Genomic DNA, 25,633 nt, shown 5'->3' with positions numbered 1-25,633 from the left:
AGAGGCGATGTGAGAACAGGATGACATGGCTGTAAAGGAGGCCACATGGTAGAGCATGGGAATTATCCACAGGGCACAGGAAGAGCATAACTATTGTATACAGCTGTTGAGTTTAGGAATAAACTACCTTTGTTGGAAATCCTTGATGTTGGAGATTTATGGAACCCACAGCATTCTACATGGTGTCTGAAGTTGGCAGCATGGCACAAGGTCTTTGCCACAATGACCGCCTCATCCTTGATAAGTGCGGCGCAGCACTTTCACATGTCTAAAAAGGTACAGGCTTATACCCTATAAATATACGTGGGTCCCGAGGCCATCAAAAATTCAAGTCATTTATATATCAGATAGAGGAATAAAATGACGACTCCAAGATAACCCTGAAACAATTTGAGAATAATTCTTGATAGACATGTGTTCATTTCAACAAACCAAAGAGCAGATGAATCAATTCAATCTTACATGGTCACCCTAAAAATATTGGCAAAGAAATGTATGTTAGCAACTCTCACTGAAGACTTAATCTGATAATGTTTCAGGTCGATGACTTTTCTCCACACGCTCTTTGAACTTGATACGGATATGCGGAGGATGTTTGGCAGCAATTCAGACTGAGACCATGAATTGGCAAAGTGTCTGTGGTTCAGAGTGATTATTGCAAACTGTCCCGGACCCTCTTCTGCATGTGCACTCAGATTGGCCATGCATGCCCGAGTGTTCAGCCTCCAGAGGAGGGGCTGGAGAAGGAATTGGTAGTGGGGCCTCTACGCCATTGCAGGTCAGCTCCAAACCTTTGTTTTGTTGACTGGTTGAGCCTTGAGCTTGAAACAAGTGTGGATTCAAGGCCGCATGTGGGAGACAGCAAAACCCAGGACGAACAAGACTTATAAGCTGCACCACACATCGTCAAATATAGATGTGCATTATTGCTACTCTCTGTAATGCAATGTGAAAAGTATTATAGGACCACTTCCAGAAGGGAAAGAAACGTAACTCCAGCAGAGTTTCCTAACCTGCTAATTAGGAAATAAAGTTTATTTTTTATTTTTGCTGGCCAAGAATAATGTTGATTGCACTTAAAGAACACTCCATAAACAAAGAATCTTCATAAAGTTATCACTTGCTCCACTTTTTGCATGCTACTATATGGCTGTTCTTAACATAATTGCACCTTGCTCAGTCATACTGCTGAATCACAGCTTCACTGTAATCTCTGAAACCTGTTTGCCTGTCTGACAATGACTGGATCAAATTATACACGGCAGAGAACAATCATTTACTCTGCAGCAGGCCGAATCACAGCGCACATTCCAGACCAACTTGGATGTGTCTTGTCATCCAAGGGGACCAATCATAAATCAAAAATATCATCCAACCCGCTGTGTTGCAAATAACTGCTGCCCTTATTGTCGTACAGTGCAAACCAGACAATATCCAAGATAGTGACAAATTGTTCATTGAGCAAGTGTCTATCACACACCACTGAGTTCGACGTTATGTTCACCTCATGTTTAAACATACTTGAGCTCGTTTAAATGTACAATGCGCATTTTATGAAATGAAAGAGTGCATTTATATATGCGCTTTAGAAAACCTTCTTGAATTGAGACAGATGTTGTATTGATGGTGCTGTCACTGCGGTATTCAGCAGGGAATGCCAGGAATTCTACCCACCAATAACTAAGATTCACCTGTGCAAGTCAGGATGGAATTGAAGGCTTTCCCACGATATTACTGGACTTATCCTCCTCTGGCAGGCACTATGGAAGTATGCTTGGTGAATTGCTGCATTGCATTCTTCATACAGTACATACTTCAGCAAAAGCAGTGAAAGAGTGGATATTGACTCAACAGAAGAGATGTCGATTAAGCAAATTGCTTTTCTTGATGATGTGAACCTACTAGTCTTGTAGCAACTACCTCATCCAGGTAAGGGATAAGGATTCCATCCTATCTAGAGCATTTTAGATGGCAGGGCTGTATAAAGTGGTGAAGAGATCATTTGCCTGTTACAGATCTTGTAACCACAACGCAGATATGGCAGGCCCAGTTAACTTTCTGGTAATTTCACGAGAACGATTCCAAGGATGAGAAACTTCAGTTATGTAGTTATGGAGATAGCTTGGAGAAATTGCAGTTGTTCTCCTTGGGGAAGAGAAAGTTGAGAGGAGATTTATAAAGGTGTTCAAAATCATGAGGTGTTTGGACATAGTGCAAAGGGGGGAAGGGCCTCATTCAAGGAAGGATCAAGAACCAGAAGTTACAGATGTAAGGTTAATGGCAAAAGAGGCGATGACGACATGAGGAAAAACTTTCTCACACAACGATTGGTTAAGTTTTGGAATGTGCTGTTCAAGAGTAGTGGAGGCAGAATCAATCACAGGATTCAAAAGTAAATTGGGTTTTTTATCTATGCAAGGCTATGGGAAAAGGATAGGGGAGGCATTCGGCGAATTGCTCTTATAAAGGGCCAGCACAGGCATGATAGACTTAGTGGCCTCCCAATGTGCTGCAACTATTCTATGATAAGTGACAACCCTTAAGCTGTAGACAATGGGACATTTGGTAGTGGTGATTGTAGGCAGGGTTTTTTTTGCTTTAAGCTCAGCTTTGGTGGTGAGAGTTATATCCATCACTATTTAATGGTGGTCATTTGGCCAGGCAACTCACTGCTCTGCTTCAAACATGGGCAAGCTGGGCCATAGGGCCCGTTTCCATGCTGGAAACATCTATGGCTCTATGACTCTAAACAGCATGGACAAGTCCAATAGGTAGGGTTAGCACAAGGTAATTGGAGCATATCAGCTGAGCATTTCTGCAACCTGAGGATTGAAATGTGTCTATCACAAAGACTTCTGAATTTAAGTTGTAAATGCTCCCAATTGAGTGAAATTGCCACATGCAGTTTACGTTCAGTTAAATTATCGTAGCCATGTGACTGGGGGAAGCACATATTGTTCTTTGAATAGTGCCATGGGATCTTTAACATTGGCCGAAATGAAATAGGCAGAGCCTTGGTTTAATATTTCATTCAAATAATGACACTTCCAACAAGACAATATTTCCTCAGCATTGTCAGCTTAGAATTGATAAACAGGACTTAACTGGAATTGGGGTCTAGGGTTGGAATGGGGTCTGGGGTTGTTGATGGAGGATGGGGGGTTGGAGTTGGTGATTGTGGGGTGGGGTAGGGATGAGGTAAGGGAAACTTTGGAGGTGGATAAATGGATATACAAAGAGAGTTAGATTAAATATGCAACTGTTAGGACTGGAATGGGAGGAGTGCAAGTTTCTCTAGCCCCACTAACTTCACAGTTTGCACCATAAGTGTTTCAATCACTCATCCCCGGTGGTGTGGGTTGGCCTCAATGGAAAATCCCATGAACAAGCGACAGGAGTAGAAAATCCCGCCACCAGCAAATGGCATTCCGTTGAGAAGCATGCGGCTGGGGGACCAGAGAATGCTGCCCATGGATTCCAAACACAACTGCGGAAATCAGAGCCAGATGAGCATCCATGCAGTTGAATGCAACGAGCTATACATTTACAGAAAGACAAGGTACCAAAAGCAGCTGATATAAATGATGTAGAAATGACAAAAGCCAAAGCAGCAGGGATCGGGAGCGACATTACATTCAGCGTTAAACTTTGTGGAGGAGCAATAAACAAAAAAAACAACTAGAAAATAATTGTATTCTTAGGTCCATTGACTGCAAATTGAAAAATGTCATACTAAAACTGTTTGGATCATACCTTGACTTTGTGTTCAGTTTTGGTCATCCGAGCATAAAGGAATAAATAAGCCATGGAGTCAATTCAGAGACGAGCCATGAGGTTTCTCTCTAGCATCAAAGAATGCTGATTAAGAAGAGAGACACTTGCCCCCAGTGTAATGGCATCATTATAGCTCTATGGCTCTATGTGAGCACTCCAATTGAGTATCCTTGCTGCTGTTAATGTTCAGACTTCACAGGTCTGACACGTACACACACACACACATACACACAAGATCTATTAAAAGTGGGTGGTCACAGTGGTTAGTACTGGTGCCTCACGGCGCCGAGGGCCCAGGATCGATCCCAGCTCTGGGTCACTGTCTGTGTGGGGTTTGTGTGGTTTTCACCCCACAGCCCAACGATGTGTAGGGTAGGTGGATTGGCCACGCTAAATTGCCCCTTGGAAAAAATGAATTGGACACGCTAAATTTAAAAAAATGGATGGTCAAACTGCTTGAATATCCAGTCTTTTACATTTATGGTAAATGTTCTGCTCTTCCTCTTTGAATTCGCTTGTAAGTGTAATCATCTTTAATGGGTTAGTTCTGGCAGCAGTGAAGGTCCATTGTTTTCTCTCACTTCACTGGAATATAAAAGCTCCGAGCTATACATGGTTGTTTAGCTTGGTATCAATACACATCCACGGATTGTATGTTGTACCTGAGGGTGAGAAGAAAAAGAGGGAAGCTGAGAGGAGGGAATAGGAGAGAAACATCAATACTTTCAGCATCAAAGGAGGGATGGTTTAATGAAAACAAATTCAATTGTCACCTCTTAATGGATTCCTCTTTTGAAAACTTTTCACTTAAAATGGTGCAATGATCTTTTCCGCTGATTAAACAGTCCATATTCTAATATTGTAGATACATTATATATTATACATTATAATACATATAATATTCTCTGTGTAAACAGTGAGACACAACATCTGTTTTAAATATTTCTGCTTTTCGCTTTCACCCGTCCTCAATTCCTACAGTTGCGCAGATAGGAATCTCTCCATAGAGTTGACAACACTCTAGGATTGTCTTGGAGTCTCTAAGTATTAAAGATTAATTTCCTGGACATTGCTGAAATCAACCATAGAGAAACATAATAGTAATATCAGCATGAAATTGTGTTTACTTTTGGTTTTCTTGAAACACTTTTGGTCATTATTTATTGGAGGTGAAAGGACAAACAGTAATGTTTGGATGATTCTCTGTAGGATTGTGATCAGCCAACTCTCCACCTGGTTCGGGAAGGTCAGGTAGTGCCAGAATGAACATATTATGCAAGAAATTGCAGGAGTGAAGAGGCAAAAGGTTGGTCGGAGGTGGGTGATCCATGATGTAACCTCCAGGAACACATCAAACCAGGGTTGGCAATCGTTGATAGGATTTGATTGAAGTTACAGTGCAGGAGACCACTCGGCCCATCGTGTCTGCACTGGCACCTAGAAAGAGCACCCTACTTAAGCCCATGCTTCAACTCTATCCCCAACCCAGTAATCCCACCTAACCTTTTGGACACTACGGGGCAACTTAGCATGACCAATTCACCGAACCAGCACATCTTTGGACTTGCCCAAGGGTTCATTATCCCAATGTGAACTTTGAGTTCAGTGAGCTATCCTTACAATTTGACCTTACAATTTGACTTATTCAGTTCTTACATGCACACGTGCATCCAATAAGGGTTGCTGTATTGGGTAGGAGTCCCTGTCAAATCTCCAAACACAGGGAGATATAACTAACTGCAATCTGCCCCTTCTGAGATGAACTAATTAGTGCAGAGTGGTGAGAGAATTTCCTGCTCCGTGTACCACAGAGGTCACCTCATTGGTGTAGTGCCAGTTTCTGCTGAGAAGTGACCAATTAACACCAGTCAAGGCCAGCTCCAAATAACTCTTCTGGTTTTACCTGGTTTTGATAAAACCAGTGAGTTGTTGATGCCTAATTGGGTATTCAAATGTTGATTGCTAATTGATTCTCGTCTAAATTTGTCCAGCCACCATACAGCGTTAGTCCTGAGGAAATAGGCAAATGAGAAGATAGTGGGGTGGGGCTGGGTTGGCGGAGGGGTGTGGGGACAGCAGGTTGGGGGTGTACGGTTGCAGACCACAAGCCTGGCTTGATAGCATTTTGCAGTATTGTAATCCCACATGAATGTTGGACAGAATCTTGCTGGAGTTGGCCATCCTGCAGTGTTTAACATTTTCCTGCAAGTTACGGGAGGGATTTTTGACCTGTTCCCACCAGCGGGATCATCTGGCCCCATCAATAGCAAACTGCCGCCATGGGTACCCGAGCGGCAGAGGGTGTCAGCAGCAGGAAACCCTGTTGACAACGGCGGAACTGGAAAATCCTGCTGCCAGCAGAAAATCCTGATTTACGTGTTTTTCACCGTACCTTGAATCAACGAATCCCTACAGTGCAGAAAGAGGCCATTCGGACCATTGAGCCTGCACTGAATCTCTGAAAGAGCACCCTACCTAGGCCCAATCCCCTACCCTATCCCCATAACCCCAGCTAGGGGCAATTTGGCACGGCCAGTTCACCTAACCTGCGCATCTTTGGACTGTGGAAGGAAACCAGAACACCCGGAGAAAACCCACGCAGACACGGAGAGAATGGGCAAACTCCACACAGTCAACCGAGGTTGGAATAGAACCCGGGTCTCTGATGCTGTGAGGCAACAGTGCTAACCACCGTGTCACCATGCTGCTTTGCTGGAGGTGCCAACTGATAACAGCAGGGTGAGAGTTAGGGTCATCGAGGAGCTTGCTAACAATAAGATCAGCAGTAAATCTGCTTGATAAACAACATTTAAGAATTGAGAAAGAAACAGGAATGACTGAGAAATAAAGGGTAAATTAGAGTCAAGCTAAGTACAGAAAGAAAAATAAAGAGGGAAAGAAAGATCAGGAAATAATTCAAAAGCATTAGAAGTGTAAAATTTAATCATCTTATGATATCTAAGAAGAATTTATTACATGCATGAATGAGATCGAAAAGTTTAAATTGTTCTCTTTCTGGACCCGAGCAATTGATTAGTCTTACATCAACAATTTTCACATCAGCTCTAACCTTCTGAAAGAACTTTAATAAAGAATTAATGTGTAAATCCAGAAAGTCATTAAATTAAAGGAGAGGCTTGGGGGAAGTTGCCTTTTTTATGAAGCAACCAATGGAGCAACACAAATTGACCAGCGAATTTGGAAATGTGCAGCTCAACCCCCTGAAGATCGCCAGCGGAGGGCTGATGAAGAAAGGTAATGGAGTAAAACATATCAAAGTCTGTGGAGAGATAGAAACATAGAAAATAGTAGCAGGAGGAGGCCATTCGGCCCTTCGAGCCTGCTCCGCCTTTCACTTTGATCATGGCTGATCATCAAGTTCAATAGCCTGATCCCACCATTCCTTTATATCCTCCCTTCAACCCCAAGAGTTATATCAGGAAGCACGGTAGCATGGTGGTTAGCATAAATGCTTCACAGCTCCAGGGTCCCAGGTTCGATTCCCGGCTGGGTCACTGTCTGTGTGGAGTCTGCACGCTCTCCCTGTGTCTGCGTGGGTTTCCTCCGGGTGCTCTGGTTTCCTCCCACAGTCCAAAGATGTGCGGGTTAGGTGGATTGGCCATGCTAAATTGCCCGTAGTGTCCTAATAGTAAGGTTAAGGGGGGGAGTTGTGGGGTTACGGGTATAGGGTGGATACGTGGGTTTGAGTAGGGTGATCATTGCTCGGCACAACATCGAGGGCCGAAGGGCCTGTTCTGTGCTGTACTGTTCTATCTAATTCTTTCTTGAAATTTGGCCTCAACTACTTTCTGTGGTCGTGAATTCTACAGATTTGCCACCTTCTGGTTGAAAACATTTCTCCTCGCCTCAGTCCTGAAAGGGTAATCCCTTATCCTCAAGCTATGTCCGCTAGTTCTGGACTCCCTCACCATCCAAAATATTCTTTCTACCCAGTCTAATCCTGTTAGAATTTCGTTAGTTTCTATGAGATCCCCTCTCACTCTTCTGAACTCCAATTAATATAATCCTCACCAATTTAGTCTCTCCTCATATGACAGTCCGCCATCCCAGGAATCAGCCTGATAAACCTTCGCTGCACTCACTCCATAGCAAGAACATAAGGGCACCAAAACTGCACACGATACGTCAGGTTTGGCCTTACCAATGCCACATGCAATTGCAATAAAACATCTCTATTCGCCTACTCAAATCTTCTTGTTATAAAGGCCAACATAGCTTTTGCCGACTTTACTGTCTGCTGTTCCTGCGTGCTTACTTTCAGGGACCGATGCACGAGGATACCAAGATCTCGCTGAGTACCCACCTCTCTCAATTTACACACATTCTACTGAAACAGATAACCTCACATTTATCCACATTATCCTACATCTGCCATCCATTTGCCCACTCACTCAACCTGTCCAAATCCCGCTGAAGCATCTCCGCATCCTCCTCACAGTTTACCCTTACCCAACTTTGTATTATCTGCAAATTTGGAGATAATACATTTAGTTTCGTTTTCCAAATCATTAATATACAATGTGAACAGTTGGGGTACTAGCACAATCCCTGCGGTACCCCACTAGTCACTGTCCGCCTATCAGAAAAGACCTATTTATTCCAAATTTTTGCTTCCTGTCCGCTAACCAGCTTTCTATACATTTCCAGACACTACCATGATCCCATGCACTTTAACTTTACATATTAATCTGCTATGTGAGATTTTGTCGAAAGCCTTCTGGATGTTTAAATAAACCACATCCACTGGTTCTCCCTGGTCAACTCTACGAGTTGCACCTTCAAAGAATTCTAATAGATTTGTCAAGTATGATTTTCCTTTCATACATTTGATTACACCACTCCTTTCCAAATGCTGTGCTATGAAATCATTGATAATGGACTCCAGCAATTTCCCTACTACTTACGTTAGGCTCACTGGTCTGCAGTTCCCTGTTTTCTCTCTACTTACCTTTTTGAATAGTATGGTTATATTTTCTACCCTCCAATCCTTAGGAACCATTCCCAAGTCTGAAGAATTTTGGAAAATGACCGCCAATGGATCTAATATTTCTCGGGCCACTGCCTTAAGTACTCTGGGATGAAAATGATCAGAACCTGGAGATTTGTCCACCTTCAATCCCATTAATTTGCCCAAAACCATTTCTTTACTAATACTAATTTCTTTCAGCTCCTCACTAAAACGTGTGCTTCTGGGAACTTCCAGTACATTATTCATATCGTCCTTTGTGAAGACAGAAGCAAAGTATGAATTTAGTTCCTCACTAATTTCTTTGCTCCCTGTTAGGAATTCTCCCATTTTTGACAGTAAGGGGCCTACATTACTTTTTAATTAATCTTTTTATCTTTACATACTTACAGAAACTTTTGCAGTCAGTTTTTATGTTCCCTGCTAGTTTACTTTCAAATTGTAATTTTCACATCCTTAATCAATTCCTTAGGCTGCCTTTGCTGAATGTTAAACTGTTCTCAATCTTCAGCTCTATTGCTTTTTCGAGCTAATTTGTATGGAGGTGGGGGAGGACAAGGAGAGAGAAGAACACGATAGTCATAGAGGATATTATTAATTGGCCAAGGTCATCACAGTGCAGGACAGAAACCAGCTGAAGCAATATGCCCGAGGTGACAGGTTTTGCTGACTTACCAATGCATTTTGAACTTTTTTGCCATTCTTATAGAATGGACTGCTTCTATTTGATATTTCGAAACCAGTGTTTGCTGTGGTTATACTGACAAGCGCAAGTGAATGCTGAAAATCTGAAATTGAAGAACTAAAATTAGATGGCAGCAACTTCCCTCCATCTGGGAACAAAAAGATAGGTTAGCATTTGGTTGCAATTGCTCATCAGAAAATTTCATTTCCTTTTCATGCACCTGAAGGGCCACACCAGATATACCCATTTCTCATTCCATTGCTGGTTTTCCAATTGAAGCATTGAGATCTTGTCTGTGTATATAGGATTATTCATCTGAACTGACCATCTTCCAGCTCAATACGAAGGACTTCATGTCCAGTTTGATTCTGCTCACTGTATCTTCCTTCCCTCCTAGTTTAGTTTCAATTTCAAACCAGCTGAACTTTGGAGGACTTGTGAAGAATACTACATGAAATCAAATTCTCATCTCTCTGATGTTTTACATTCTTTTCATGCTTTGCAAGTTCGGATTCCTGATTTTGAAGTTGGCAATGTACCAACTCAGCTTCATTCTGAATTTCTTGACATTTTTCACTCCATCCACCCCACCATACCCACCCCAGCAATGGGCAAATTTGTGTTACATTTGATTAGATACACTGATCTCAATTCATATTGTTTAATTTGTTGCCTGACTCAATGAAATGAACAATCATTCATTGACATGGATTTAGATATAACTAATGATTTATGAACTTCTATTTTAACTCTCGTTTTTGTCCTAGTGAACTCCAGTGTGTTAGTGAGCCCCTTTAAGGGGCTGTTTTCCCGGAGGATCATGTGACCCATAGGACCAATTGGGCCTGAGTGTGTGAATCCTGGGGCTGAACAGAGGTTTTTACTATTAGTTAGGGTTTTGGAAGGGCAGCATGGTGGTACAGTGGTTAGCACTGCTGCCTCACAGCGCCGAGGACCCAGGTTCGATCCCGGCCCTGAGTCTCTGTCCATGTGGAGTTTGCACATTCTCCCTATGTCTTCGTGGGTCTCTCCCCCACAACCCAAAAAGACGTACAAGGTAAGTAAATTGGTCATGCTAAATTGCCCCTTAATTGGAAAAAAAGAATTGGTACTCTTAAATAAAATGTTTTTAAAGTGAGGGGCTTGGAGTCATGCAGTACGGCAGCCTTTATCTCACTCTCTGTAAATAGTTATTTGCCTTAATTAACCATTTATTCATTAACCTACTTGGTGGTCAAGGTACGACATGCAATTGGCATTTAGAAAGTAGCGTTTTGAAATTGCAGACAGCAGTTGTATTTGGAAACCATTCTGCTGTCCTGGAAATTGATCCTAAAGTTTTATAAATGACTAGCTGAGTGAACTCTGACAATACTATAGTGGTAACTGCACTACCTTTACCTAACGCTGTAATTTTTTATATATATAAATTTAGAGTACCCAATTCATTTTTCCAATTAAGGGGCAATTTAGCCTGGCCAATCTACCTACCCTGCACATTTTTGGGTTGTGGGGGTGAAACCCACACAAACACGGGGAGAATGTGCAAACTCTACACGGACAGTGACCCAGAGCCAGGAGCGAAGCTGGGACCTCGGCTCCGTGAAGCAGCAGGGCTAACCCACTGCGCCACCGTCCTGCCCTACCTAAGGCTGTAATATAGGTTTCATTGGCCCGTAACTTCCTGTCGGCTCTCTGGCTTACGTCGCTGGACCACCGCGCATGCGCAGCGAGATAATTCAGAAGTGCAGATGCACGAGCATGCGCATTGGAAGCGGCAGCATTCAATCTCCTGGCCCTCTTTTTTTTTAAGGTTAAGTGAAGCACTGTGCTGGACTTGCTGAATGTAAATGAAAGGAACAAGCACTAACTTGGTCAACTCACTCTGATGTTAGGTAAGTTTTTACACCTTTTTACTTGCACTTTTGTTTCTCAGTCCAGGATCGTTGAGTCAGAGGCAGAAGACACCGGGGGCAAACTGTTTGGTAGTTAATATTTTATAATTTTAGTGTTTATAAATATGTTTAAAATGCAATTAAAATGAGAGGAAGAAATATATATTTTTTAAAACATTGGTTTGTCATGAAGCTGTTAATTCCATTGAAAGGGTACTTTACTGTATAAAGTGAGTTGACGCCACAGAAAGTGAAAGAAAGATTTTTTTAAACCTTGGTTTGTCATGAGGATATTATTCCATCAAAGGAACTATAATGGATAGAATGCGGTGATCATTCGCTGACGAGTATGATTGTCCACCGAAGCTACTCAGTGTTACTGGTCACGGGTTCTGTGGGTCCTCGCATGGCTGATGAACCCAACCGTGGAGCTGCATCTTCAAACACTCACAGAGCAGGAGTCTCCCAAAGGTGGAGTTGGTACTTGGATGCTAGGTCGCGGGTATTACTTCTTCAGGCTCCTTTTCAGGGCCTCTTCTTGCCGTCCAGTGTTTTCGATTAATTGTGTCCCCACAATCAGGAAGTTTCTCCAAGTAGGTCTATTCTGAGCAAGAGCCTCCCAGGCAGTGATATCAATATTCCATTTCTTAAGGTGAGCCTTCAAGGTGTCTATAAGGAGCTTCCTTTGTCTTCCTCTTGTTTGGGATCCTTCCTTGCGCTGGGTGAAGAAGATTTGCTTTGGCATTTAAGACTCTGAGACCCTAAGCACATGGGCGGCCCAGCAGAGTTGGTTTTGGATGATCATGGCCTTGATCCTGGTACTATTGACTCCTCCAATGACGTTAATGTTAGCATGCCCGTTCTCCCAGCTGATTCAGAGCTAAAGCACATTTGGACTTTGCAATGTGTTTTAAGCTGTCCTGTTTAAGAGTCTCCCTGATGTAATGTTCATCCGCATAGGCTTAATGATTACTTCAAATGCTTTAACAAAGGGATTTTGAGAGAAGAGTCACGCTACAGCTCCACCTGACGAGGAAGCAAATCAATTACCCACCGCTAAAAGTGTACAGGCAAAGGACATCCCAAAATGATGTCAGAGAAGATGTGTGCCAGGACTTTGGACTTGTAAAATGAACAATCGATATGTCTGGACACTCTTTCCCTTCTCATCTCGTAGTTGCACTGTTGCTGGACTAGTGATGCTGAGTAATGGTCCAGGGACCCAGGTTAAAATCCCACCATGGCAAATTGTTAAATCTGAATGCAATGGAAATCCGGTATTGTTGTCAAAACCCATTTGATATACTTTAGGAAAGGAAATCTACCACTCTGGGTCAACTCCAGAGCAATGTGGTTGACACTGTATTGCCCTCAGGGATGGACAATAAATATTGGCCTCGCAAGTGGTGCCCACATCCCAAGAATGAATTTTTAAAAAATTACTCTGTTACTATTGAACATTGAAAACATTTTTGCATGCTTCAGACTGTTTCAACAGTACTGACGAAAAACAAATACAACACTCGCCTTTCTTCATGGTGGAGAGTTTGTGAAGAATATCAAACATTAATAAATGCTGACATATATTTCAATAAAAACAGCATTTGGCAAAAAGAAAATGTGGATTACCTGAGAATATTGACTGGTTAAACATATTGGTATTGGACATCCGCAAATATTGTGAATAGCCAGAGCACATGCTGAGGCCGAGTTAATTCAACTTCTTCTGCCGTACCATCCAGCATCCAAAGTGTGTTTCTTGTTTCCTCAGTCGGTTCAACACTTGTGCTTTTCTTTTTCTACACAATCTGCAAGATGGCAGACGGACAATTAATCATATGTGGGCCCCAAACAGGATGGAAAGAAATAAAGAGGAAATGTGGCAAAAGAAGCATGTAAAAGATCAATTGACCAAGCTATAATCCCTCATTGAATCACTTTTCAAAATCTTGCCTGAATGCAAGCGCTAATGAGCAACATCCCTCGCTTTGAAACAAATTGTCTGCAGATGTTTGAGATGATCCTACATTACATTAATGGCCTCCACGCACACTGTGAATTTTAGATTTCGCAGTTTCCTGTGATCATCTTGTCTTACGGTTTCTGGACACCAAACACTGCTTTTTCCTTATTTGCAATTGACAGTCTCAAATCGTTTGGAAAGCTTTCAGTGAAAGTATGGCACCCAGCCATCATTTTATTCAAGGTCACCTTGCTGAATATTTATCAGCATCCCTAAAGATTAAATACAGATGTTCCAAGTGTTATTAAATTGTTTACACTTAATACGATCAGGAGAAGAATCATGCCCCGATGTTTTGAGATGTAGTTTTCTGTACCTTTGCTCTCTGAAGATTGCTTTGAATTATATCCAGCATTTTACTGTAAACTTGCACAGTGAGAACAGTGAGTTCAGTCCACTCATTGCATTGGTTTAAGTGCTGTTTTTAAGTATCATCATAAATTTTTAGCCTTTTATCATGTTTATGTTTCTCTACAAGTCAAAATTTCTAACAAATAACAAAGCAATAAACTGAGTTCTCTCAGTTCTTGTGCAATTATTCCACCTCACTTAGAGCATGAAATATACCTTTGAATGACAAATATGGTCATATACTATTTGGAGAAGTGCCTTTGTGCACAGTTGCATGTTAGGCCATAGTAATGGGAACTCTGAGTCATGTGGTCTCTTTAATTACTCCTTTGCCAGTAAAGGATGGAGAATTATGCCTTTTTACCCACTATGTAGAACATTGTGTCAGGACTGTGATGCTGAATGGGTGGCACAGTAGCACAGTGGTTAGCACTGTTGTTTCACAGCACCAGGGACCTGGGTTCGATTCCCACCTTTGGGTCACTGTCTGTGCGGAGTCTGCATGTTCTCCCAGTGTCTGCGTGGGTTTCCTTCGGGTTTCCTCCCACAAGTCCCGAAAGACGTGCTTATTAGATGAATTGGACATTCTGAATTCTCCCTCAGTTTACCCGAACAGGCGCCAGAGTGTGACGACAGGGGATTTTCACAGTAACATCATTGCAGTGTAATATAAGCCTACTTGTGACACTAGTAAACATTATTATTATTAAATTGAGTGGAATTTTATGGCTGAAAGAAACTTCAGAGAATAATTAGAACTTAGTCTATAACTTTTATACAGCTGGGTGAGTCAGCATGGTTTTGAACATTCCAGCTCCTATGAGAATGGAGGCAGATTTGAGAACACATTGGAAATTTCTCAGGTCGCATTGGCAGAACCTTGAAATTGCCACAAAGTTAGCTAAGAAACCTGAACATGGAGGAGTAGTAACTCTCCTTCCAGTGTTGAGGAAATAGTGAAATAGTGCTACAAGCTGTATTGCGTCCCAGACCTCACTGATAAGCAGCAAAGCAAGTTTTGTGAAATTTGGAAGGTTTTGAAGACACACTTTTTAAAATGTATTAATTTACAGGATGTGGGCTTCAGCAGTTAGACCAGCATTTATTGCTCATCCCTAGTTGCCCTTCAGAAGGTGGTGGAAAGTTGCCTTCTTGAACCACTGCAGTACTTCAGTGTAGGAACACCCACTGTGCTGTTTGGGAGAGAGTTCCATGATGTTGCCCCAGCGACAGTGAAGGAATGGCAATATATTTCCAAGTCAGAGTAGTGAGTAACTGGAAGGGGAACCTCCAGGAGGTGGGGTGCCCAGACTCTTGTCCTTCTGATGGTAGGGGTCGTTGGTTTGGAAGGTGCTATCTAAGGAACCTTGGTGAGTTACTGCAGCGCATCTTGTAGATGGTACATATGGCTTCCACTATTCATTGGTGGTGGAGTGTTTGAATGTTTGTGGAAGTTAGGAACAATGTATAAATTTTAAGTTGAATAAATATATTTGCGTCTGAGGTATAGTAATAAGGGTTCCATTTTAATTCAGATTTTATTTGTGAACCTAGGTGCCAGGAAATCTGGATGGATTCCTGAAAGGTCACATCTTTTGGGGTTGCCTGTATATACACATTATAATCAAGTTTTACAAATCCTGAATATAAAAAGATGGGTTAAAAGTGTCATGATTGTGGGGAGAAAAACACTGAGCTGAATAAACATTGCTGTTGCCTAGCAGCACTGATACAGAGGCTCAGGCACAGAGAAAAGGCAGGAGAGAGTCCAACATGTGACAGACAGTGAAGACAGGAATTTTCAGCTCTCTGAAAATAAAATATTACAAGATTATTGAGACAAGTAGTTGACCAAATAGCCTGTTATATACCTCAGTATTTGATCAATTTAGGACAGTAGATACTGGAAAACTGGGTGTGATTTTGGGTGTCATAAGGACAGACACAGAGTGGTTGAAAAGCATCGAGTGAATTCTCAGGAATTCATTGGAAGTTTACAACTGTGTCAGTCCCAAGCAAGATGCCTTTGTGTGTGAAGCTAATGGTAACTCTTCACTGGTTTATGTGTCTGTAAGGATATTGCTGGGGTAAAGGAATATTGTGAATTTAAAGCATCTTCTTTTATTTGCATTGATATATTACCAAACTTTTTATCCGGTGTAAAATAGTTAATTTCTCTTGTTTAATAAATATTTTATTATTTGTGTTAAAAGCTCATTAGCAGACTCCTGTGAATGTGTTCGGTAACTTACCTCCACTTTTTTTTTTAAGTTAGGATCTATCAAAACAGGTTTTTTCCCGGGATCTGACTTGTCCAGTATTAACATCAGCTGGGATCAGAACAACACTATGGGCGGGATTCTCCGACACGCCACCGGGTGGGGGCGGCGTGAATCCCGCCCCGTCGCTCCGACGCCAGCTGCCGTATTCTCCGGCACCGGTTTTCGGGGGAGGGGGGCAGGTGGAGTTTACACCATGGTCGGGTGCCGTTGGCAGCGGCTCCTCCGGTAATTTTCCGAGCCCCGGTGGGCTGAGCAGCTGTCAGTTCCCTGGCAAGTCCTGCAGGCATGAAATGGATCCACACGGCGGGACCTAGTGGAGTGGCGTCCTCAGGGGAGTGCGGGCGGATACGGCCCCGGGCGGGGCGTGGGGGGGTGGCGCCAAGGTGGCCTGGCCTGCGATCGGGGCCCACCGATCTGCAGGTGGGCCTGTGCCGTGGTGGCACTCCTTCCTTCCGCGCCGGCCTCTGTAGGGCTCTGCCATGGCCAGAATGGAGAAGAAAGCACACGCGCAAGCGCAGGAACACGCCGGCGGTTCTGGCGCCGGCCCAGCCACCGGAAGTGCGGAGGGTTGGCGCCACGCCAGCTGGCACCAAAGAGCTTGACGCCGCGCCAACCAGCGCTGAAGGGCCTCCGCTGACCAGCACATGTTGGCGCATGCTTGGGAGTGCCAGAGTGTGCTGGCGTCATCCCAGCACATGCGCAGGGGGAATCTTCTCCACGCCGGCCATGGAGAACTGTTACACCGACAGGCGCGGAGGGAAAGAGTGCCCCCACGGCAAAGACCCATCCATGGATCTGTGGGCCCCGATCGCGGGCTAGGCACCCGTGGGGGGCCCCCCTCAAGGTGTAAAATCCCACCCCACATCTCTGTAATATGTTACTTAAATATCCAATGGGCGGGATTCTCCGACACCCCCGCCAGGCCGGAGAATCGGCGGGGGGCGGCGTGAATCCTGCCCCGTCATCCCGACGCTAGCTGCTGTATTCTCCGGCGCCGGGTTTTGGCGGGGGCCGTAATCGCGCCGCGCTGGTCGGCGGCCTTCCCAGCGATTCTCCGGCCTGCGATGGGTCGAGTGGCCGCCCATTTTCGGAGGATCTCGCCAGCGCAAAATGCACCAGGTCCGTACCAGTGGCGCCTGGCTCTGCGGGGCGACCCGCGAAGTCCTCGGGGGGATCTGGCCCCGGGTGGGGGGGGGCATAATGGCCTGGCCCGCGATCGGGGCCCACCGATCCGAGGGCGGGCCTGTGCCATGGAGCACTCTTTCCCTCCACGCCGGCCGGAGTAACAGTCTGCCATGGCCGGCGTGGAGAAGAGCCCCCTGCGCATGCGTTGGGATGATGCCAGCATGCGCTGGCGCTCCCGCACATGCGCCAACTCACGCCGGCCGGCGGAGGCCCTTCGGTGCCGGTTGGCGTGACGCCAAGCCCTTTGGTGCCGGCTAGCACGGTGCCAACCCCACCGCCGCCGGCTGAGCCCCTGAAGGTGCGGAGGAGTCTGCACCTTCCGGGCGGCCCGACGCCGGAATGGTTCACGCCACTCCTCGGGGCCAGTATAGCCCACCCCACCGGGTAGGGGAGAATCCCACCCCTGAGGTCAGGAAGATGGGGAGAATATTGATCATTTTGTGAATGCACTCAGATGCCAAGCTCAATCTTGTGAGTTTGAGCAATTGAAGGATGATCTGATCAGAGATAGGGTTGCCTGAGAAACAAGAAATCCTGTCGTGAGTGTGTGTCCTGGTGACAGAAGAGACAGCTATTGACATGTGCAGATGCTGTGAAATGATGAATCATCTGTGAAGGGTATTCGTGGGAAAACATATGAGACTTTGTACTATGCGGAGAGGCGGTTCAGACCTTCCAAACACAAGACAATGGAGAAAAGGAAGACTTGTTTACAAGAGGGCCAGGAGAAAGATCAATGCCAGAATGCTGGATGTTAATATTGCCGAGAAAACCCACAGAAAATAAAAGGAAGCATGTCTGGTTTGGAGCAAGCAGTGCTCAACTGTAAAATGCTGATTTAATTTGCATACAAATGTTTTGCTGGAAAGAAGGAAAGCAAGACAAAAAGACAGTCACTGGAAAGATGTTAGACAATGATTCTGATGACTCATTCAACACCCTAGGCAGGCTGGTGAGGTCCCAAGGTAAAAAATGGTTTGTTACTATTGGAGTTTGCTGACACACTCTGGATACCATTTGGGAGATGCAGGTGGCTGTGCACGTCATCTGATATTTTTACTGCTCTGGAAAAGTATCAATTGGGACAACATGAGTTAGTCAGTGATCTTCCAGGATGTTTAGTGGTATTGCGGTACAGAATAGAACAAAGAACAAAGAAAAGTACAGCACAGGAACAGGCCCTTCGGCCCTCCAAGACTGTGCCGACCATGCTGCCCGACTAAACTAAAATCTTCTACACTTCCTGGGTCCGTACCCCTCTATTCCCATCCTATTCATCTATTTGTCAAGATGCCCCTTAAATGTCACTTTCGTCCCTGCTTCCACCACCTCCTCCAGCAGCGAGTTCCAGGCACCCACTAGCCTCTGTGTAAAAAACTTAACTCGTACATCTCCTCTAAACCTTGCCCCTCGCACGTTAAACCTATGCCCCCTAATAATTGACCCCTCTACCCTGGGGAAAAGCCTCTGACTATCCACTCTGTCTATGCCCCTCATAATTTTGTAGACCTCTATCAGGTCGCCCCTCAATCTCTGCCATTCCAGTGAGAACAAACTGAGTTTATTCAACCACTCCTCATATCTAATGCCCTCCATACCAAGCAACATCCTGGTAAATCTCTTCTGCACCCTCTTAAAGCCTCCACATCCTTCTGGTAATGTGGTGACCAGAATTGAACACTATACTCCAAGTGTGGCCTCACTAAGGTTCTATACAGCTGCAACATGACTTGCCAATTCTCATACTCAATGCCCTGGCCAATGAAGGAAAGCATGCCGTATGCCTTCTTGACTACCTTCTCCACCTGTGTTGCCCCTTTCAGTGACCTGTGGACCAGTACACCTAGATCTCTTTGACTTTCAATACTCTCAAGGGTTCGACCATTCACTGTATATTCCCTACCTGCTTTGTACCTTCCAAAATGCATTACCTCACATTTGTCCGGATTAAACTCCATCTGCCATCTCTCCGTCCATGTCTCCAAACGGTCTAAATCCTGCTGTATCCTCTGACAGTCCTCATCGCTATCCGTAATTCCACCAACCTTTGAGTCGCTGCAAACTTACTAATCAGACCAGTTACATTTTCCTCCAAATCATTTATATATACTACAAACAGCAAAGGTCCCAGCACTGATCCCTGCAGAACACCATGAGTCACAGCCCTCCAATTAGAAAAGCACCCTTCCATTGCTACTCTCTGCCTTCTATGACCTAGCCAGTTCTGTATCCATCTTGCCAGCTCACCCCTGATCCCATGTGACTTCACCTTTTGTACCAGTCTACCATGAGGGACCTTGTCAAAGGCCTTACTGAAGTCCATATAGACAACATCCACTGCCCTACCTGCATCAATCATCTTTGTGACCTCTTCGAAAAACTCTATCAAGTTAGTGAGACACGACCTCCTCTTCACAAAACCATGCTGCCTCTCTCTAATATGTCCATTTGCTTCCAAATGGGAGTAGATCCTGTCTTGAAGAATTCTCTCCAGTAATTTCCTTACCACTGACGTAAGGCTCACTGGCCTGTAGTTCCCTGGATTATCCTTGCTACCCTTCTTAAACAAAGAAACAACATTGGCTATTCTCCAGTCCTCTGGGACATCACATGTAGGCAGTGAGGATCCAAAGATTTCTGTCAAGGCCTCAGAAATTTCCTCTCTAGCCTCCTTCAGTATTCTGGGGAAGATCCCATCAGGCCCTGGGGATTTTTCTACCGTAATATTTTTCAAGCCGGTCAACACCTCGTCTTTTTGGATCTCAATGTGACCCAGGCTATCTACACACCCTTCTCCAGACTCAACATCCACCAATTCCTTCTCTTTGGTGAATACTGATGCAAAGTATTCATTTAGTACCTCGCCCATTTCCTCTCGCTCCACACATAGATTCCCTTGCCCATCCTTCAGTGGGCCAACCCTTTCCCTGGCTACCCTCTTGCTCTTAATGTACGTGTAAAAAGCCTTGGGATTTTCCTTAACCTTATTTGCCAATGACTTTTCGTGACCCCTTCTAGCCCTCCTGACTCCTTGCTTAAGTTCCTTCCTACTTACCTCATATTCCACACAGGCTTTGTCTGTTCCCAGCCTTCTAGCCCTGACAATTGCCTCCTTTTTCTTTTTGACGAGGCCTACAATATCTCTCGTTCTCCTAGATCCCGAAATTTGCCATATTTATCCTTCTTCCGCACAGGAACATGCCGGTCCTGAATTCCTTTCAACTGACATTTGAAAGCCGCCCACATGTCAGATGTTGATTTACCCTCAAACATCCGCCCCCCAATCTAGGGGCGCGATTCTCCCACACAGGGAGAAATCGTAAGGCTGGCGTCAAATCCGGGCGGGATGGACGCCAGCCCCCCCCCCTCCCCGACCGGGAACCGATTCTGGTCCCCGGTCGGGGCTAGCATGCCGCCGCCGTAAACTCCTGCATCGCGGGCTTAACGAATTTCGTTAAGCCCGCTTGCCAGAGTTTGCACCGGCTGACGCGTCATATGACGTCAGCCGCGCATGCGCGGATTGGAAGACTCCAACCCGTGCATGCGCGGATGACGTCATCGCGCATTTGCGCGAAACCCGTGCATGCGCGGGCCGGGATGCCCCTCAGCCGCCCCGCGAAGTGATACAGCGGGGCGGCGGAAGGACAAAGAGTGCGCGGGTATCGGACCCGCTGCCCGTGATCGGTGCCCACCGATCGCGGGCCCATGGCACCCTTGGCACGGCCGTGGTATTGCCGTGCCAATCGGTGCCATGGTTTTAAAAATCGGCACTTTACGGCTGTTTTTACGAACGGCCAGACCAGGTGTGTTTGCCGTTCGTAAAAACAGCCGTAAAGGGCTTGGAACTCGGCCCATCGGCCAGCTGAGAATTGCTGCTGGTCGTAAAAAAACGGCAGCAGCGATTCGTATCGGGAGTCGGGCGTGGGGGGGGGGGGGGAGAATAGCGGGAGGGCGTCGGACTAGCGTGGCCGTAAAATTTTACGACCCCCGCTATTCTCCGCACCGTCGTGAGTGCGGAGAATTGCGCCCTAGGTTCTTCAGTTCCCACCTAATATTGCTATAATTAGCCTTCCCCCAATTTAGCACATTCACCCTAGGACCACTCTTATCCTTGATCCACCAGCACTTTAAAACTTACTGAATTGTGGTCACTGTTCCCGAAATGCTCTCCTACTGTAACTTCTACCACCTGGCCGGGCTCATTCCCTAATACCAGGTCCAGTACAGCCCTTCCCTGTCTACATATTGTTTTAAGAAGCCCTCCTGGATGCTCCTTACAAACTCTGCCCCGTCTAAGCCCCTAGCACGAAGTGAGTCCCAGTCAATATTGGGGAAGTTGAAGTCTCCCATCACAACAACCCTGTTGATTTTACTCTTTTCCAAAACCTGTCGACCTATCTGCGCCTCTATCTCCCGCTGGCTGTTGGGAGGCCTGTAGTAAACCCCCAACATTGTGACTGCACCCTTCTTATTCCTGATCTCTACCCATATAGCCTCACTGCCCTCTGAGGTGTCCTCCCATAGTACAGCTATGATATTCTCCCTAAACAGAAGCGCAACTCCGCCACCCCTTTTACATCTTCCTCTATCCCGTCTGAAACATCTAAATCCTGGAACGTTCAGCTGCCAACCCTGTCCTTCCCGCAACCAGGTCTCTGTAATGGCAACAACATAATTGTTCCAACTATTAATCCAAGCTCTTAGTTCATCTGGCTTACCCGTAATGCTTCTTGCATTAAAACATATGCACTTCAGGCCACCAGATCCGCTGGTTTTAGCAACATCTCTCTGTCTGCTTTTCCTCAGAGCCATACTGGCCCTAGTCCCTAGTTCTCCCTCAATGCCTTCAACTTCTGACCTATTGCTCCAGTGCCCCCCCCCCCCCCCCCCCCCCCCCCCCCCCCCCCCCGTCATCCCTGTCATATTAGTTTAAAGCAGGCAGCTTTCACTTGTGTCAAACTACGAGTAATAACAGTGTCAATATTTTGGTACTGTGGTGCCAGTGACAAAATGGCAGGCTGCTGCCAGAGAAACAGGACTTGGAGCAACCCTCATGCAGCAAGGACAATAGGTTGCATTTATATCCAGTTGATGCAAACTGATCAGTGCCACACACATTGCTGGCGTGTCAGCATTTTAACCTGTTCTTGTTTGGGAGATAGAAAGTGACTGCAAAGTCAGACCAGAAACTAATTCAAAGCATTTTTCTCAAGCTGCTTCTATCGGCTCTGGAGCGTCTGAAAAGGATGTTATTTGTTTTGCAGAGATATTGGAAGTGAAGTTCAAGCAAGTGAAGCAGCTGTACATCACCAACAGGCTGTTGAGAGCTGCACTCCCTTTGAAGAAAGTTAATGACGCTAGTAGATGGTGTGTGCTCTTCCATATTCAAAGAGAAGCAACAGGATGATGTGCTCTGACAGTCGTCAACCCAGCAGAGGCTTTGAATGTAACAGATCTTCCTCAAATCAAGCAAACTACACAGCGAGATGCAACGCTTCGAGTGCAATAGGTAGTGATGAAAGTATGGTGTGAAACCATCAAGGACATACCTGTTGCTATAAAAGAGTATTAGGCATACAGAAATGAAATACTCTGTGCAAAGGAACTAGATTCATCATCCTTAAAGAGATGAGAAAAGAGGTGCTAAACCACATCCATGAAAGGCATTAAGGAATCAAGCATCGTCTGAAGAAGGCAAGTGAAGCGCTCTACTGTGTGGTGATCCTCGCCTGAGTCACCAGGGGGCAGCGCGGGGACACCCATAAAAGGAACGCCGAAGGCCCGCCTCCGCCACTTGAAACCGGAGGGGTTGGAGTGGCAAGAGGTGCAAGTAACTGAAGGGTGCTAGTCTGTTTGGGGCCTAGTTGCAGAACATTGAAGAGCAGCCTTTTCTCAAGTGTAATCTGTAATTTATTGTGGGACACAATAAATCATCCTTAACCTAAAGACGACTTCGAGCATTCTTTCAAGAAGCATAACATGGTACAGGAGTGGCTTCTCTGAACAGAGGGAACCAGCGCTACCAGCAAGACAAAGAAAGAAAAAGACAGCAGACAAAGAAGAAGCATCAGCAACAGGCAGGCCACCAGACTTTGCAGCCTCTCAACTTCAGACGACTTTCTGCAACAATGGAACACACGCTACTTCCAGCGCCAATGAGAGCTACAGGTAATTTAAATTATAATTGGAAAATGTTCAAACAACAATTTGAAATGTACTTGTTAGCTCAGGACTTACATACAGCCACCGATGGAAAGAAAATTGCACTTTTAATCAGATCGGGTGGCCAGCAACTGGTAGACACATATAACTCTTTCACATATGCGGATACTGAAGACAAAACTAAGTTTCAAGTGATAATGGCAAAATTGGATGAACACTGTAAGTCTCAATCCAATGAGATCATTGAAAGATTCACCCTCCGTCACAGACTCCAAAAACAAGGGGAGACTATCACCCACTTGGTCACAGAGTTACGCTTGCTGGCACAAGGCTGCAACTTTGGTGATTTAACAAACTCACTCATCAGAGATCAGCTAATCTATGGTCTTGCTGACAAAAAACTAAGAGACTCACTATTACTTCAAAACGATTTAACACTAAAAACTACCATAGAAAAATGCTTGTTACAGGAGCAGAAAATGCAGCAGGTACAGGAGCTATTTGAAAAACATTCCTTACAAAACACCCACCACGAGGACGATATAAAGATGGTGAATTCCCCTCACAGGTCGTCTCTTCCGTTTTCCAGGCCGTCTCTTCCGTTCTCTGGCCCGTCTGCGCATGCGCAGCATCTTGAAAGACGCGAACCCGGAAGTGATCGGTCCGCACATGCGCACTATTCACAATACCGGCCCTGGTCTGAAAACCGCAATGCGCATGCGCGAACGCAGCATACGCGTGACGTCATGACGTGTCATTACTGCGGCTCCTCCCACTTAAAAGGGCAATGTCCTGCCCAAGGAAAAAGGTGCAGAAAGTGTTCAAAAATGAATCACTTCGCCTCCCAATGTCAATCCACAGCTAAATTTCACTCGTCCACTCAACGGCATGGCAACCTGAAAGTCCGCACAGTTGATGTCACGAACACTCAGGCTCCCGACGACAATTTTTCCGACCATGAAGAATTCAACTCCTGGGAGCACACGTACAGCATTGGCATTATTAATGCCACAGCGGGACCACAGGAGCTGACGACACAACCTCGACACGTGCATGCCATCAACTCTGCAAGTGAATGGACTGCCACGGTGCACGTACAGGACTTCCCCATCACATTCAAACTGGACACGGGAGCCTCAGCAAACTTGCTAACGAGCAAAGATCTCGCATCGGTCCCAGGGACGCACGAGGTGTTACCTGCAGCATGCAAGCTCACTGACTACAACGGCAACCCGATCATCTCAAAGGGATCCTGCCACCTACAAGTTGCCAACAAAACTGTCGTAACAGGCCTGCGCTTTGAGATTGTGGAAGACAACAGGTCCTCGCTGCTCGGCGCTCAAGCCTGCAAGGATTTGCAGCTCATTCAGCGGATTTTCATGCACACGGCTGCATCATCACGCATTTACGAGGACATACAGCTGCTACTCACCGACTACCCCGACGTTTTCTCGGGCATGGGTACACTGTCCTACACGTACAGAATCTTGCTCAAAGAGACAGCCATACCGGTTGTTCATGCCCCACGGAGGGTCCCGGCTCCATTGCGGGACAAGCTAAAAGCCGAACTTCAGCGTCTCCAGACTCAAGGCGTCATCTCAAGAGTCACACAGCCGACTGACTGGGTCAGCTCGCTGGTGTGCGTCAAGAAGCCATCTGGTGAACTTCGGATCTGTCTAGATCCCAAAGACCTGAATAAGAACATTCGCAGGGAACACTACCCGATCCCCAAGCGCGAGGAAATCACGAGCGAAATGGCAAAAGCTCGCATCTTCACCAAGCTTGATGCCTCACAGGGTTTCTGGCAAATGCAGCTCGATGAGTCCAGCCGCCTGCTATGCACCTTCAACACGCCGTTTGGAAGGTACTGCTATAATCGGATGCCCTTCGGCATTATATCTGCATCCGAAATATTCCACAGAATCATGGAGCAGATGGTAGAAGGCATCGAAGGCGTACGTGTCTATGTGGATGACATCATCATATGGTCGGCGACGGAGAAAGACCATATTGCGAGGGTGAAGCAAGTCTTCCAGAGGATCCACCACTTTGGACTCAAGCTCAACCGGGCCAAGTGCACTTTCGCACAGTCCTCTCTGACATTCCTGGGCGACACAATCTCAGAGCACGGGGTGAAGCCGGACGCTGAGAAGATCGCTGCAATTCAGAGCATGCAGCGACCACAGGACAAGAAAGCGGTCCTAAGGTTCCTGGGATTCGTCAACTTCCTTGGTAAATTCATACCCAACCTGGCAGCACGGACAACGGCGTTGAGGAACGTGACAAGGA

General features: G+C 45.6%; 1 long non-coding RNA gene across 1 annotated transcript in view; it reads right to left on the bottom strand.

Annotated features, from left to right (window-relative positions):
* Window positions 1-4,245: 4,245 nt before the first annotated feature.
* The window catches only part of LOC119951505, an 878,265-nt gene continuing 856,877 nt past the window's right edge, over window positions 4,246-25,633 (bottom strand). Inside the window, exons 2-4 of the long non-coding RNA XR_005457639.1 lie at window positions 12,971-13,149; window positions 9,437-9,549; window positions 4,246-4,436 (exon numbers count right to left, since the gene is read on the bottom strand). This is a non-coding gene — a long non-coding RNA (uncharacterized LOC119951505). The remainder of the gene's footprint in view (window positions 4,437-9,436; window positions 9,550-12,970; window positions 13,150-25,633) is intronic.

The sequence above is a fragment of the Scyliorhinus canicula genome, chromosome 2 (genome assembly GCF_902713615.1).
Source record: "Scyliorhinus canicula chromosome 2, sScyCan1.1, whole genome shotgun sequence".
In the NCBI taxonomy this organism is placed as follows: domain Eukaryota; kingdom Metazoa; phylum Chordata; class Chondrichthyes; order Carcharhiniformes; family Scyliorhinidae; genus Scyliorhinus; species Scyliorhinus canicula.
The sequence above is the reverse complement of the archived record's forward strand: the minus strand, read 5'-3'. Positions and strand labels throughout refer to the sequence as shown.